The 17,396-nt window shown below is 39.1% G+C and overlaps 1 protein-coding gene across 3 annotated transcripts in view; it reads left to right on the plus strand.

The window, feature by feature from the left end:
* The window catches only part of THSD4 (thrombospondin type 1 domain containing 4), a 527,908-nt gene that overhangs the window by 20,137 nt on the left and 490,375 nt on the right, over positions 1-17,396 (plus strand). The window contains exon 1 of one of the 3 annotated variants that reach the window (XM_069982070.1): positions 4,109-4,293. The exons of 1 other annotated variant lie outside the window; for it this stretch is intronic. The gene's annotated coding sequence lies outside the window, so the exon portion shown is untranslated. Of the gene's footprint in view, positions 1-4,108; positions 4,294-4,740; positions 4,831-17,396 lie in introns of those variants that run through there. One more of the 3 variants, XM_069982063.1, reaches the window with a different exon arrangement.

Here is a 17,396-nt window from a genome sequence, read left to right on the forward strand (position 1 = left end):
AATTTCTAAATTACTTCTATTTTAAAATTTCTCATTTTCCTGTACTCATCAGCTGCTGTATGCTTTGTAGTAATTGTTTTATTTCCAGTCTGACACAATACTATCTGCTGCCACCTCTGTCTGTGATAGGAACTGTTCAATTTAATTCAGTTTGTGTATGGGGATTTGCTACTGCTGTGGACATTTCCTGTCATGGACAGAGGAGGCAGCAGAGAGCACTGTGTCAGATTGGAAAGAATACATCACTTCTGCAGGACACACCCAGGGTCACAGAACTATAGTGTATTATTTCTGGTCTCTTCAAATGGGGTAAAAGGAGGGTCCACGTGAAACAACAGCCACTGCACCTTCAGTAGGTACAATCTTGGGATAACAACCCAATGCGATTGAGAAATTAGAGAATACATAAGCAGATTAGATGTTTTAACATATAGATATTAAATAATTATCTCTGGTATAAAAGAGCTAAGCTTTAGATACTACAAAGATGACATTCTGGAGTGATCCCGTATCCATGGCATAGCAATGTTCAGACTCTCCATAGAGCATAAATGCAGCACAGGCCAGACTAACATGGTGGGCTCCATTTGGGGTACATTTCTCCTCCATCCTCTTTTATAGCAATTGGGCTTCAGGAGTTCACCTCCTTCCCATTTAACCCCTATCCTTGCCGGATCCTGCCGCCGCGACCCAGCATCACGGCCACAAACTGTATGCCATGCCCGGCACACTGCCATACAGAGGAGACACGGCAGGCCGCACCAGCACTCCAGCCCCATTTCACTCTCCCCACTCTGCGCTCCATCGTCTCCCAGCGGCTTCTCCACTTTCCAGCGGGCCATTCCACCTGCGTCACAGGCCCACGAGCCTCCATCCAGGAGTCCAGACAACCTAGGTGGGGCTAGGCTAGGGGGTAAGCATGGTCTATCATCAGACTGGTGAGGGCCTGGAGGAGCAGAGGCAGGTGCAGCTACTCCATCTTGCTTCTGCTAGCCACGCCACATTTCTCCTCCATTCTCATGATCAGTGAGGGTCCAGTCACCCTCCCTTTACAGGTGGGAATATCTCCTCAAAATACTAAATAGAAAGAAGAATGACAACAGCAGATTTCTATTGGTTCCCAGTTATCAAACTAAAGTGACTGTAAGGACAGACTGAAATATAATGGATGCAATATTTTATATTTTTGAGCCAACATTAACCAAATGTTGAGTTTCATTTCCCAAACAGCTGCACAGAAAGGTCCTTATGTTGGAAGGATACTGTTTTGCTACATTGCAGATTTACTTCAAATGTGTAAGATAAACTTTTTATATTTCATCTTCCAGCTACAGTTAAAAAAATGAAAGATATGTTGAATAGAATGTTTTCTCACTCTGTAGCCAAAGCAAATCTGTTCCAACCAGTTCAAAGGTGAACACATTAAACCAGTAGAGAGAACACAGTGAGCCCTGGTTTTCATGTCAGATTATTATACCTCAGCCTGTAATGTTATGGGTTCATTCCTCGCCTCAGCCAGATTCACATACCTCCTGTGGCCTTGGCGCTATCTCTACTGTTTATTCTTATACAAAAATGTTATGATCATTAAGATGAAATTAGTAACTATGTTCAAGAATGTAATTTTTGACAATGGGATTAAAGAACTTCGCACAATTTCCAGAGCCTTATGTTAAAAATATTAATCTCTCCTGCAGGGGAACATGCCACTGAGAAATACTATAGAAAAGTTGTATATTCTTGCCAAATTCTTAGTAGGATTAGATGGACCAGAAAGGCACCACAGGCCCTAGATTCCATCGAGATTCATTTGGGGGAGGGAATCTGTACAGAAAAAATGTGCCTGTAGGCTACCTACAAAGTTGTCTCTTGTTATGTACAGTACAGAAATAATCTTGTATGCAGGATTATCAGGATCTTACTTATGAAATAGATACCTAAAAGGAAAGGAAGGAGATGGAAAACATACCAGTTGTGCCAACCTGTCAAAGTAATGCCATATAGGTTAGCTCATTTGTATTGTGTGACCTTGGCATTTATTGAACTCTACAAATACTGTTATTGTGTCTCAATTGGTTTCATCCTCCATCACTGTGACTTGACACCTAATGGTACAGGTCCTTGGGCAAATTTTGCTTTTACGAGATTAGGCCATTATGATATGTGGTTGTAAAGTACTTTTTGGATACAGGACAGGGCGCACAAGAGAAGGAGTTCCATTTGGCTTTTTAGTTTAGGTTTTGCTGGGAGTAGTTTTAAGGTGCCATGTTGCAAAGCCCTTGGGGTACCAGTACAGTTTAAAATGGACCCCATTTTGGAAACTATTTATGTAGTGACCATTTAAACCCCACAGGTGTTTAAACAAATTTTTTAGCATTTGGCCACCCAAATGAAAAGTTTTTTTTCCAATAATCTAAGAAAAGGCACACTAAGATTAGTTCTATGCATTTCCAGAGTACATTTAGCATTTTGGTGTACATTTCGCTATTTCGGAAATAACACCTCTCATTCACCTATGGATGTATATGCTGCCAGAAATGTATTGGATGTTGCACAGTAAACATTGCAATTTTTCCACAGATATTTTGTTTCAGTGCCCAATATGTTGTGCCTAGCTTATGCCACAGTAGCATCTTTTCACTTGACATACTGTACTTCAGAGACATGGGGGGAGATTTATCAAACTGGTGTAAAGTGAAACTGGCTCAGTTGCCCCTAGCAACCAATCAGATTCCAGATTCAATTGTGGGGGTACAATTGGGCGGCTACACAATATTAGGTTTTAGACTATGTTCACACACAGTATTTTGGCCAGTATTGCCATCGGTATTTGTAGCCAAAATCAGGAGTGGAATTTACAGAGAAAAATGTAAACATTTGCACAGTTTCTGGGTTTTCAACCATGGTTTTGGTTTTGGTTAAAAACACTGATCAAAATACTGATCAAAATTATTGCAAATAAATATTTGTGACTATTATAATCTGTTGAAGAAGCAATGCTTTTATGTTCTTTCTTTTAATCTCTATTTGTTCTCGTAATTTATGCTTTTATACTTTTAGTACAGATTAATACAGATAGGTGCACAACAAAAGTGCTGAAAGCCTTCAACCATGCTTTTTAAGAGTACAGATGTCTTGAGAATACTGATATGCAGCTTTCATTGTCAGGATGATGAGAAGTCACATTTTTCCCGTCTGCTCTTCCCCTGTTTGATGGACAGTAATTCTCTGCCTGTCTGTACTCAGTCAGTTCTAAAACGATTAGCTTTGTTGGCATTTGGTGGTGATTTGTAGTTACTTGCTTAAATATTTGTTCAAAACAGCGTGCAGTAATCTGTAAAATCTTATGTGTTAGTTACGTAAGGTTTTATTATTTACATATACTGATTTACCAATGTCTTGCATGTTTAACACCCACTTATTCTGTGAAGCCCTTCTTTACTTATGCCTTACATTTTATGAATTCCTTGCCTATAACAAGGTACAGTATAACGTTAGGGGTATTGAGGTAGTAGTTGCACCATGGCCATGAAGCCTGAGGGGGCCCCAAGACCACTCTGCCCTATATATGACACATATTATAAAAGGTTCTATGTAGATCGGAACCTGCTACAGATTTGTTTGGGGACCCAGGAAATAAGAATCCTTTTGCTGCATGCAGTGATTAGAGGGGTGATTAGCATTTTTTTTATTCCATTTTTTATTTGATTTTATTGAGCTTTCCATAGAAAAAACGTATTATACAGAATACTGTACATCAAAAAGAGCATATATGATAAGTACAGAAGATTAACTTGTACAGCAACATCATCAGTGCAAGACTTACTGTAGCTGATAGAAATACATGGGGGCAGTTATTTGTCAATCTGAACCACCTTGTAATAGGAACATTCTATAAAGCATTAAAGTTAATGTATCACAGATTTTTCTTGTACTGATTAAAGCCAGATACTGAAACAGGTTTCTCTTTTCTAATTGTCATTTTATTTAGTTGTTAGTACATTATTATGGTGGCAGCCCTTCTACCATACACTTTCATTAACTGACGGCCGAATGACCGTTTGCCAGTCAGTTACCTCTCCCAACTGCCACCTGTCCTCCGCATACACAGACATTTTCAGCACTGCCGAGCATTCCAGTTTTCTCTATGGGAAAGGGTAAGCTGCAGTGAGAGTGCTCTCCCTTCTTTTTATATCTCTCATAACAAAGGGGTCCCCCATCAGATAATGTCAGTGGTCGTTCTAGATAGCCCCATAACCTTATATTGAAGACCAAACCCACCGCAAGTGGCAGGTACGGCTGTCAAAGGTCTAAAGTGTAAGGGGACCTTTAGCTGTTTTAACATCATTTAGAGACATGCTTTGCAGCAAGCCCCATATCATAGATACAATAGTCTGGAGCAGATTCTATTCACTTGTATGTAAGAGATTTCTGGACATGATCCATGCAGAGCTCTAAGGCTGCATTCACACGTTCCGTGAAGTTGTCGGTGTGTGGACAAATTTATAGCCCATTACTTTGTATTTGGCTATTCACATGTTCAGTGTTTTCACGGATCTCCAATTTGTTCGGTTTAAAAATAGGAATGTCATAACTTGGAATGTAAGCACGGCACGGATTCCCCACTTAAATCAATGAGATCTGCGTTTCCGTGTTCATCCATGAAAAACATGGATCTGATTTAATCAATGTAATTTGAAAAGCTTTAAACAGATCCGTGAAAAACACGAACACGGATGCAAAATGGAAGCAAAACGAATGTAAACACAGACTTTTTTTGCACAGAGGTAACTAGCAGACTACATTAATGGACCAGGAAAAACAGTGAAGGTATGAATGCAGCCTAAGCATCAGCTGTTGTACACAGGTGTCACCTTTCCTTGAATTCTTTTATGTGATGCTAAGGATAATGATAACAAAAATTTTAAAGTGAGCTGTAAAGATGTGATCAGCCAAGGATCCTGTGTTTTCCTGCTCCTCACTTGATCACTGCCAATTTTACATGGGCCGATAATCTTTGCAGGAGTTTGTTTAGGATGTTTGTGAGTACCAGTTTCCTTCAATTCTTTGAGTCTGTGGAGTAATGTGGAGAAATGTCTAGTTTCTGTGTCCACAATAGTTTTCACTTTCTCAGCACAGTAATACCTCTGTTCTCGAACACAATAGGCTGTTCTAGAACTGAGCAGTACGAGAACCAAGCTGTAGCGAACTATGTAAATGTGTTTAATTGTTTTTTACACTCTGTGGGTCAGGTGCAGAGTGCCTGGCCCACAGAGTGTAAGCAGTAAAGAGGTGATGCAATAGCATCACCACTTACCTCCTCTGGACAAGCAGTAACTAGAGGTGCATTGTGCACCACTACTTACTATAAAGAAGCAGAGATTCCTGTCATAACCGGTGGGTGAAAGCCGGAGAGAAACCCCCCTGCTAGGCATTTATGGTGACTCCGATCTCATACACAGTGAATTCCTCCTTCTCCAGGTGGCCGTCGCGCTCAGTGCCATTGGAGACATGCTTGCCACCTTTGAGGGAGGACGTGACTGTTCACAGAGCTCTGGTCACCACCAATACACAAACAGCATCCCCCAAGTGCACCCTCCTTCATACTACTGGCTGCTGCCTACCAGTTTAGAGCAGGGATTCCCATCATTATGATGGGAATGCCTGCTCCTGTAACCTTGGTGCCTTAACACTTTAGTTTTTTAGCTGACAGTTATCCCTCCTGATTTTGTTCAGATATCAAACAATGTTGTACCAAACAAAACTATAGGGGTACATGTGGTTCAAATACAGAAATGTTCAATCACTAGAGATGAGCGAACCTGGAGCATGCTCGAGTCGATCCGAACCCGAACTTTCGGCATTTAATTATCGGTGGCTGCTGAACTTGGATAAAGCCCTAAGGCTATGTGGAAAACATGGATATAGTCATTGGCTGTATCCATGTTTTCCAGCCAACCTTAGAGCTTTATCCAAGGTCAGCAGCCACAGCTAATCAAATGACGATCGTTCGAGTTCGGATCGACTCAAACCCAAACCCGGTTCGCTCATCTCTATCAATCACGAAAGTATTACTATATGTGCAAATGTATAGTTTTCATTTAATTCCAACCACTACTACTAATCAATAATCTCTAATCCAGGGGTAGGGAACCTTGGTTCTCCAGCTGTTGCAAAACTACAACTCCCACTACAACTCCTATGGGAGCTAAGGGTCCCAACCCCTGCACTAATTCTTTGGGGGTTTACCATAGGTGAATTATTATTTCTATTTATTTTAATGTACCATTAAAGGGGTGTTTTATATCTAAAACATTGTGGCATATACACAGGATAACATATAAATATAGACATAGATGACACTACTCTAGGTTTAGTGGACCAGTTCTCTAATCCCAGCATGTACAGTATACAGATGCAGGGTTGTTGTCAGCAGATGTAAACAATATTTCAGCAATAAAGAAATAAATTGAGTCGCTCACAGAGTCTTCCCTTCTTACTTATTTTTTTTAAGTATCATAAGGGAACAGATGCAGGGGAGGCATGAAAATGGCATGGAGTGTCGTTAAAAAAAAACCAAAAAAAACTCATAAGCATATAGAATTTCTTACCTGCCTGCCCCAATTCTGAAAACACCACAAATCAAGTTGTTTGTGGGGTCTTAGTTCTGTACTTCCTGGTTGAGCAGTTCCTCCATACTAAAATCTCCAGAATGCATTGCTTTTCGTCAGCTCTCCATCACAGTCCTCCCACCCTGTCTACTCCCCTCCCACAGCACTTCTGCCAACTCTCCACCTAAAGCTGTTGCAGAACATTTCATTTGACAGCAAACTACTGCACAATCAATGTTTATTCACTGTCTGCTCTTTCTGGGGCATTATTTATCACGAGACAGCATGTTGTAAACACTTCTCCTTCTCCCTTAATATCCCAATACAGACATATGTAATAGGGAAATGGTAATGTGGGCTGAACAGGCTGGTGAAAAGGCTTAAATTTTTGGGCAGGGCCCCAGCTTCTGTAACTAATTAATGATTTGTATGCTACTCTTGATAAATTTCCCCCAATGCATGTTTCATAACATTTCATTTGGAAAATGCAATGTGTAAATCATTCTTTGAGGGCATGTGTCACCAAAATGTTCTTTTATTCTAATCTGTTTCTATTTGGCTGTAATGTATTGTATTTCACTTTTTTACATTGCTATGGGGGCTGCCATATTGCCTGAGCTGTTTTTTTTCCAGCATTTAGTAACATGCTTTACAGCAAGAATCATGGACATAGACAACAAAAGACAGACTCTGTCTCCTTGAGATGAATGTGAACTATGTGTTATTACTGAGTGTACTATGTGGCCTCTGAACAGGTCATTTCATGGGGAGCTGCTAATGTATTTTCTGTCTACTGGTGTCACATGTCCCTGTAATGCTGTACACATTACAGCAGGCTCCCCTTGTCACCACATACACAACAGGAAGTCTCAGCTTAGTTTTAGCCCAGTGGTGAGAGTGAAAACTGCAAGATTTAAGGATTATTTATTAACATAGATAGAAAAATGGAAAAAATGTCACAGAATTTCTTAGTTAATATATTTAAGATAAAAACATTATTTACAAAATAAGTAATTTTGTGATGACACATCCCTTTAAGCTTTTTTTGTATTTTACAGAAAAACTTTGACAAATAGTGATGTGAAAAATTCTTCTTTAATGCTAGGTTTTACACTTGGTATTTTAGTTTAGCATGGCATTGTACTCCAGACATTTGTTGGGATTAGGTTACATTGTGTGGTGTGTAACCTGAGGTCTTCCAGCTGTCGAAATGATGAAACTACAACCTTCAGCATGCTGCAACTTCTGATGGAGTATATTGGGAGTTCTACTGGTAAATTTGTGTTTATGCTAAGTTCCTGCTTGTACATACAGTCACACTTCTTTTACAACTTACATAATATTTTTTTTAGTGCATTGCTGAACTTCGTTTAGATTGTTGAACATAGTATTTACAAAGTATTTATTTGTTTTCTAAAAAGTCATACAAAAGCATATCATACATAGGGAAGCCACGAGTGCAGGATTTTATGCTATTGTTTTTGCTAAAAATGTAGATATCTATATTTTGTATATGAAAGTCACATGTTGAAATGTAACAATATTGAAAGAAACAGAAAACCAATAAGCATGAAAGCATCCTTTTTTCCCTAAATTCTTTTATGTAGTTGAAATGGATGTGTGTGTATAGTCTTATAATATAACGTATATTCATAAAGCTCCAGCAACCCAGATAAACATGTCAGGAAGAGTGTCTTGGATTCATAGTTCTAACACTTTACAATACAAATTATTGTGTTATTATTATGGGCTACATTAGCTTAATCACTTGTACATTAAAATACATTGAATCAGATCTTATTGCAGGGAAATAAGATTCACTATAAAACTTCTGTACATATCCGATCAAAGCCAGTGACAGCATGCACACTGCTGCATTACTTATTTAGGGGACAAGGGACCTTAGTTCTTGCGGTTGTTGGGGTCACAGCACTCATACCCCCAGCTAGTTACCACCTTTTTTATGGATAGAGGATAATGTTTAATCCTGGGATAACCCCTTTAACTGTGCTGAGAAATAGTATTACTACTGTCAGCTTAAGTGCCTGATGCCACTTGGGAAGACTAGTCTCTCAATGGCTTATAGCAGCTGTCCAATGGTCCCACACAGTCATCCTCCTGTCTTCCAGTTGTATACAGTGCTCACTCCTCTCACCCACCCTTTTCTGCTGCCGGACTCTCAAACAATTCTCCAGCAGCAGCAGCAGCAGCAGCACATGAGCTTACACGTGATGATGAATATAAAACCAATTATTTCTCTGTAAAGTTCTGCCCCCTCCTTCCTGCCACTGTAGGCACCTGCCCTCTGGTGTCTTGTTATAAATACGCCTCTGCATACAGTTCTGCTGTCTGCGTCCGCCTCTGGATTTAGACATCATTTTCCATTGAGGGTTTATGGCAGCTCCAGATTCTGCAGTATCCTTAGCACAACAATGTGACTTTTGCTGATCAGAATTTTCAGTGCATATACTTTACCCAACGGAATCAAAGTCATAACTGCTTTGTGATGGAATATAATGCTTATCATTTCAGAGACATTATTGTGTTCCCTTCTTCCCTATATTAAGCGTTCTATGTTGCACCTTTAAATAATGAACATTATATAAAATTGCATTACATTGTTTAGTGCCAAGAAAAAATACTTTCCTATGCACTTCTGATCACATCTGCAAGTTTCATGCTGACTCCCACTCATGACCAGAAACTTAAATCTGTTTCTTACTTTAAATCACATTTTAGTTCAGGAATAATCACCTTTACTGCACTCCAGATCTTTCATTCTTAAGGGCTGTTTGATCATCTGTTAGCATACCCCACTCGCCTGTGTGTGGGGTATGTGTAATCCACATACCCTCTATAGAGCAGAGTATCAGAAAATGTCACCATCTATACGGTAGATTGTAGTGCAGGACAGTCACTGAGTGGATTTAGCTAAATATTTCACTCATATACAACCAGCAGGTAGCACTCTAGGTACAAGCAAGCACCAAATTAGCACGCTCATAAATTAAGATTCAGACCAAAAGATAGACACCGTATCTTACATTTCATGTTTAAATAAACTCCCAAAGACCAGACAGACTGTGATATCTTTGACATATGTTATAAGGGATCTTTTTTAGTATAAGCATAGCTCACATAAAAGAGCATTAAATGTTCTCTGAGTGTGTATCGCTTTATATGGACAAAAGGCACTTGCAGAGATGAATGCCCTGTAGCTATTGCATCTGAATACCATAGGTTGCTATAAGGCTGTGCATCGACAGACACAAACAGGCCACGACAAAATACTACAAAAAGTACCCAGTGCTACCTGGGTATAAAAATCACTGCAGTTTACACCGGGGCAGATTTATCAGAACTGTCAGAGGCAAAATCTTATTTGCTGATTATTGGCTGAATAAGCATTCATATCAACTTATGTTCATTGGTCAATGTAAAAATGCTAAAAATCAGCTGACAAAGGAACGGGCGTTCATCAGCTCTTCTGTGCAGCTTGCACGGGGAATCCTGTAAATAAAAAAAAAATTAATAAATGCTGAATGCCAAAGTGCATTTTTTTTCACATCCCCCAGTATGCTTATACAATTTAAGGTATTGCTATTAACAATTTAAGGTACTGCTATTAGCTGCCATTACAGCTGATTGACTCTCTGTGATAGCAGCGGGGCTGTTTGCACTTTGACCAGAGCTGCATCTGTAAAGTAACTGACTCTAACAATCATGGCAGGTAGATATTTGAATTGCTGGCAAGACTGATCTTGATGCTGGTCATTGACAGCAAATGGCAGCTTTGCATAGTAGCTAGCACCTGCTGTGTATGGAGTGTGCTCAGCTATTGAGCCATCACCATACTTTTCTACTAAACCCATGATGTACATGTGTAGGAGTTACTATACAAAAATTCTATACATTTGGTTTAGTTAATATTAACATGTCATTTTAAGTATACGATAAACAAAATTTTTGCTTCTGTATATGTCAATCCACAAATATATAGTGCAATCCATTATACGGGGAAATGAAGGGCACCAGTAAAAAGACAAACTTGTCTTTGTCCTCATATAACAACTGTACTGCAAAATAAAGGAGTAAAAAAATGGAAGTGATAAAAACAAAATAACTGGTGGAAAAAGGTTAAACAAGTTAAAGTACATTTAGTACTTCATGTGAAACATTTTTAAAACTTAATAGGATCAAAAATGTCTCGCTATGTCGCCCATTGGCAGCGGTGGTTGTTGGCAAACAGTGACCCTAACATTTTAGACCACTGCTTATTAAATGTTGGACAACAATGAATTTCTGAGTATAAAATGACTAAGAAACTTATTTACTGGAACTTCATATCAAGCCAGATTGACTAAAACCCCTTTATTTGTGATTTTATGGTTGTGAAAACACCAATATATCTGCATTTATTTTTTTATTGAATTCAATAAAAAACCCTGCTCCATAATTCTGGATAGTCTGGAGGAAGGAAGGGGGGTATAACTGACACCTTTAACCTTTTGTTAACGGCCTAAATAAGGAGAGGTGTTTTTAAAGGGGTACACAAGAGGAAAAAATTGTTTTGAAATCAACTGGTGTCAGAAAGATAAGTTTCTTTTAGGTTGAACGATCTTTGGCAGCCCGCGGCAATCAGTTGGGGAGCGGTCAGCTGAGGAGTGGGCATTTTCCTGCTCCTCGGCTGATCGATAACACTTTTACATGGGCAGATTCAGCCGAATGAGCATTTGTAACAACATAATTAGCCCTGTGTAAAAGGGCCCTTAAAAAAATCTCAAGTCTTCCAGTACTTATCAGCTGCTGTATGTCCGCAGAAAGTGGTGTATTCTTTCCAGTCTAACATGGTGCTCTTTGCTGCCACCTCTGTCCATGACAGGAACAGTGCAAAGCAGAACAGGAGAGGTTTTCCATGGGGATTGACTGCTGCTCTGGACAGTTCCTGAAATGGACAGAAGTGGCAGCAGAGAGCACTGTGTCAGACTGGTAAGAATATACCACTTCCAATAGGACATACAGTAGGAAGGTAAAATTGAACTAAAATTGATCTCCTTTGGTGTGTGTACATAGCTCCTAGGATCAACAGAGCTGTACACCAGTAGTTACTTCCCTGCATATTCTTGCAGTGAGTATTACTTAGCCCCAGGTTACTGGAACTCCATAAAAAATGTATTTTAGCTATGAATGAAATTTTCCCTAGCTGAGAATAAAGAAATAAGATTTTACCATTATTTCCTGTCATTTGGGTTGGATAGTGGTTTTCATGAATACAATGTAATTTGCACATTATGGAAATGATTGACCAACCTGCTGCTGCTACTTAATAAATACTTTCCTTGTTACAGCAAGGACATTGGCAGCAGAAAGAAAGGGATACATATTTGTACTGTAATGAAAAGGTACGCTGCTCTGGCTTGGCTGAATAAGTCACAGTACTGATGCCTCACATTACTGCATTCTAGCATATGTTGATAGAGCTTGCACTACCCGGCACCCTGCCTTGACAGGACAGACATATTTGGAGTTATCAGATGGCTGTGTGCGGCAGCCTCACATAGTAATACTAGCAGAGCGAATGATGATAGTAATCACAGCTCGCGGTGGAGAGGCTGCCGCACACAGCGATCATATCGGCCACTGTTCCTTCTGCTTATGCACTTCTCAAATAGGTTCTTGAAATTACATCAAAATTAAGCTACACTTTAACTGGGCATCTGGTATTGCTCTCATGCTTTTGGAGATAGAAGAAGTTGACAGCCAGCGACAATGAACGGAACCCTGGAGCAATACAACGGAGGCAAAGGGATGGGAGTTGTTTTTTTTCTCACCCACCCCCGCCTGCCATTTTTCTGACTTCCCCTTTAAAACATTCACACATGGCATTATTTTGCCTTTCTACCCTTAGCAATGCCATTGGGTCATACCGGACCTTACATTCCCCTGTAGATACAACAGATATCTACTACCACAGTACTTACATCAGCAACCTTGGGGGTTAAAGGGGTTGTTCTGCAAAAATCTTTTTCTTTCAAATCAACTGATATAGACTTGTAGTTTACTTCTATTATCCAGCAAATATCTTCTTCTTTCAGTTCATTTGGTTTAGGAAAGTTATATAGATTTGCAATTTACTTCTATTTAAAAATCTCAAGTCTTTCCATACTTATCAGCTGCTGTATGTCCTGCAGGAAATGTTGGTTTATTTTCAGTCTGACTCTGTGCTCTCTGCTGACATCTCTGGCCAAGACAGGAACTCTGTCTCGGTTTTCTAGAAATCCCCACAGAAAACCTCTCCTGCTCTGGACAGTTCCTGTCTCAGCCAGAGATGTCAGCAGAGAGCACTGTGTCAGACTTAAAAGAAAACATTTCCTGCAGGACATACAGCAGCTAATAAGTATGGGAAGACTTGAGATTTTTAATAGAAGTAAATTACAAAGCTACTTAACTTTCTGACACCAGTTGACTTGAAAGAAAAAGATTTTTGCTGGACAACCCCTTTAAAGCTTTCCTACTACCCCAGTAGTTACAGCCACCATCCACTAATGATCGTAGTACCCCATCTACCCTTCATGATCATTATTTTTGGCCTTTGTTTGACAACAACGGCCATTCTTGCAATGTTTACCATGTTGTCGGAACATAGCCTAATTGAGAATTGCTAGACAACCAACTATTTTTATTGCAGAAAGAATTTATAGGACATCATACCAAGAGGGCTCGGTACTTGCAATAAAGAGAAGTAATACAGCCCATTCAGGGGTCTATGGGGCCATAGCCCTTTTAATGTACAGTTAACATAGGTGTTCCATCTAATTTACTTGAATACTACATGTTCCATTGGCTGCTGTATGGAGTAGTATAGATATAGAAATGTGCCAGCAAAAATCATGTGAAAAACCAAAATATAAATACATTTTATTACATTATTTTCAGTTCAAGATTCTCTAAACCAAATTTACCCTGCTGTCTATAGTGGCATCCATGCAGTATTGTCTAGTGTAGATCTTGGATTAGATAAGAATGCCATAGTAACTTTGTTGCCCAAGGGTTCACATAAACATGGAGACAGCCCTGCATAGCTCTGCTCGCTAATTGTACTGTCTGTATATCCCATTAGAATCTCGACAAAGAATTTTTAATTCGAAACAGGTGGTCCATGTACAATATTATGTTTTAAGAGTTCAAATGACAATATACATCTTTTGGAGAAAGAACAATAGGGGGCTTCATCTGTTACTGCTCCCCAGCTGTCCATCCTCTATAGAATAGTGAAGATAAGTCCAGTTATGCTCAGCAACCTTTTTGTTGGCACACAACTAAGACTTGTTGGCTGCCAAGATAAAAATAAACTTCAGAAAAGGGCTCTGGTTTTCCCCATTCATCCAATGAACCATTGTTAGTACACTGAAGAAATGGACATGAGCCAGTTATCCACAATATTGTGTTTTTTTTTCTTATGGTTGTTGTAATGGAACAGTAAGAAATTTTTTTTTCCGCTAAATCTAGAAATCAGATGATTGTTGCCAAATATTATAGCAAGAAGAATATGCCAAAATGGTTTAATCTCTTTTCCTAATATAGAGGCCAATGTTGCCACTGACGTAATGTACATACTTTTCCCTCTGTAGATGAAAGTAGAAAGCCTTTTCCACAGAGGGGCTTTTCTAATGTTATTTTTCTACTATTGATTAAATTATAAAAAGCAGATATGAGAACATTGTGGGAAACGCACTATATGGCACGGCCACAAGATAGCTAAACTAAGTCGCTATTTTGGAGGAGGTAGGTTGCTTACATGTTCCGCCTGTACATTGTTTACATTTAGTTGACAATGGACAGTACATCATTGCATTAGTCCTTAAAGAAGTCAAATTAACTCTACATCATGACAGGTGAAAAGACATGTATTTCTATCATACTGTACAAACTGTACAATAAGCAGAATTTTATGATTTTAAATGATTAATTAGCATTTTTTTTTGCATTAGAAAAGTATTTGTTCGCCTACCAACCAATAAGAATTCTGGTTCTCACAGACCTGTTTTTCTTTGAAAAGCCCTTCTCGGCACTCATTATCTGTATTAATTGCAGTTGTTTAAACTCATTCCCTGTATATAAAATACCTATCCACACAGAGTGGATCACTCTCCACCACTTCACAATGGCCAAGACCAAAGAGCTGTCTAAGGACACCAGGGACCAAATTTTAGACCTGCACAAGGCTGGGATGGTCTACAGGACAATAGGCAGCTTGGTGAGAAGGCAACAACTGTTGGTGCAATTATTTAAAAAATGGAAGAAACACATGGGTCTTACCTTGTAGGTTAAAGATGATTCTGAGAAAGGTGAGGAATAAGCCCACAACTACATGGAAGGACCTGGTCAATGACCTGAAAAGAGCTAAGAACACAGTCTCAAAGACTACTGTTAGTAACACACTATGCTGTCATGGATTAAAATCCTGTAAGGGCACGCAAGGTCCCCTAGCTTACACCAGAACATGTCCAGGCACATTTAAATAAACACCAAAATTATAATGGCCAGAGATTCTCTAAAAAGGAGAATACATAAACACACTGTGTAGGGGAATATGTATTAAAGGCTCAATTGCGTAAAAAAGGGTTCTAGCAAAGAGCTACGACACTAACTGAGAAAACTGAAACACTCAAATGTAAACAGAAAAATGGAAAATATTTTATTGATAACAAAACTATAAAAAAACCAAATACCATTTACAAACCCCTCAATAAAGGCTGATGCTAAAACGTGTGTTGGGGCGTTGGGCTGTGTGTGTGCCCAATATTTTCCATGTATTTTGTGCAATGGCAATGTGATGTATGCGCTCCCCTGTAGTCATGAGTTTACTTAGATACTTTGCTGCTATGGTATTGCTCCATATTTGATATGTTATTTGCACTTAAGTACTGGTGTCCACTACTTGTACATTAAATCCTTAATACGCTGCCTTCATTGGTATAAGTGGCCGGCTGGTATATAATGTCCTTCTCTTAAGTTACTAAACTTACATGATAGATTCTTGACCAGATGTCCAGCATTTCCACCTATTCACCAGTAGTAAATAAACTAGAAGAAAGCCCCTATGCTCTCATTCTTTAGTCAATAAAGAGTTTTTTTTTATTACAGAAGCTTACTGCTGCGAGCCCCAGTGTATAGATAAAAGGCTAAAGTTTCACTCATCACAATGCCTAACCAGAATGATTAATCCAATGACATTTCATCAGCCCAGAGCCCCATAGATGTTACAGTGTTTTCATATGTAAAACCCATTATCCAAATCAAAAAGGACCAAGGGCCCATTTTTATCTTTAAGAAACTCAGTGCCCCCCCCCCCTTCTTTTCAACTGGAATGTAATATATCTGTATTGTCTTGTTTTATTCTTTATCAAAGAATATGCTTATACAAGTCTTAAGACTACGTTTCTGCTTGACATTAGATATGGCTGAACATCATGGTATAACATATTATTAGCGCCTTATTCCCTCACCACATTGCAGTGGATGAAGAAAAAAAGCTGTGCATACAATGTTGGCTATTTGGTTGAGCCTTTTATTTATTCTCAATAAAGATTAGAATTGTTGGATATGATGTTATAGTATTGGCTTTTTTAAGGGCTTTGTAGGTACTGTACTAAAATTGTAAAGGGGTTGTCCAGCAAAACTCTTTTTCTTTTAAATCAACTGGTGTTAGAAAGTGATATAGATTTCCAATTTACTTCTATTTAAAATCTTAAGTCTTCCCATACTTATCAGCTGCTGTATGTCCTGCAGGAAGTGGAGTGTTCTTCTTAGTCTGACACAGGAGAGGTTTTCTATAGGAATTTGCTGCTTCTCTGGACAGTTCCTGTCTCGGCCAGGACATACAGCAGCTAATAAGTATGGTAAGACTTGAGATTTTTAAATAGAAGTAAATTGCAAATCTATATAACTTTCCTAAACCAAATGAACTGAAAGAAGAAGATATTTGCTGGATAACCCCTTTAGGCAACAAATACAAGTAGAAAATTCACTTTTGAATAAGTTATGGAAGCTGTGAATCCTCGACCTTATTTTCATTGGACTAAAATGTTAAAGGGGTTGCCCAGCGAAAGATTGTTTTCTTTCAAATCAACCGGTGTCAGAAAGTTATATAGATTTGTAATTTAAAAATCTCGAGTCTTCTCATACTTATCAGCTGCTGTATATCCTGCAGGAAGTGTTGTTTTATTAACACTCAGACACAGTGCTCTCTACTGACATTTCTGGCCGAGACAGGAACTGTCCAGAGCAGTAGAGGTTTTCTCTGGGGACTTGCTGGTACTCTGGACAGTTCCTGACATGGACAGAGGTGGCAGTAGAGAGCAGTGTTTCTGAATGTAAATAAAACAACACTTCCTGCAGGACACATAGGAGCTTATAAGTATATAAATCTTTGTCTATGTTCTAAATTGCCTAGACTGGGCCTCACCAGCTATAACATGCTGGTATGGTATGCTCACCAATAACTACAGGCAGGCGGATACATTTTTAACATGGGCTCATATAGACCGTATTAGCATACCTCCCAACTTTTAGTGTTTGGTAAGAAAAAAGATGTTACTTGTGCGTGCAGTGTACTCTTCTAACCATCTTCACACTCTTCACGAGCACATCCAATCATGCCTTGCCTCCTCATCTCATAGAAAGGGAACCCCAAATCAGATCATCAGCTAGGGACAGGGAGCAGACACGGGCAGACAGTATACATGCACACAGGGCATGGTGTGTTTCTTGTCTCTGACTGTC

This window comes from Dendropsophus ebraccatus, chromosome 1 (assembly GCF_027789765.1).
Source record: "Dendropsophus ebraccatus isolate aDenEbr1 chromosome 1, aDenEbr1.pat, whole genome shotgun sequence".
Classification (NCBI taxonomy): Eukaryota; Metazoa; Chordata; class Amphibia; order Anura; family Hylidae; genus Dendropsophus; species Dendropsophus ebraccatus.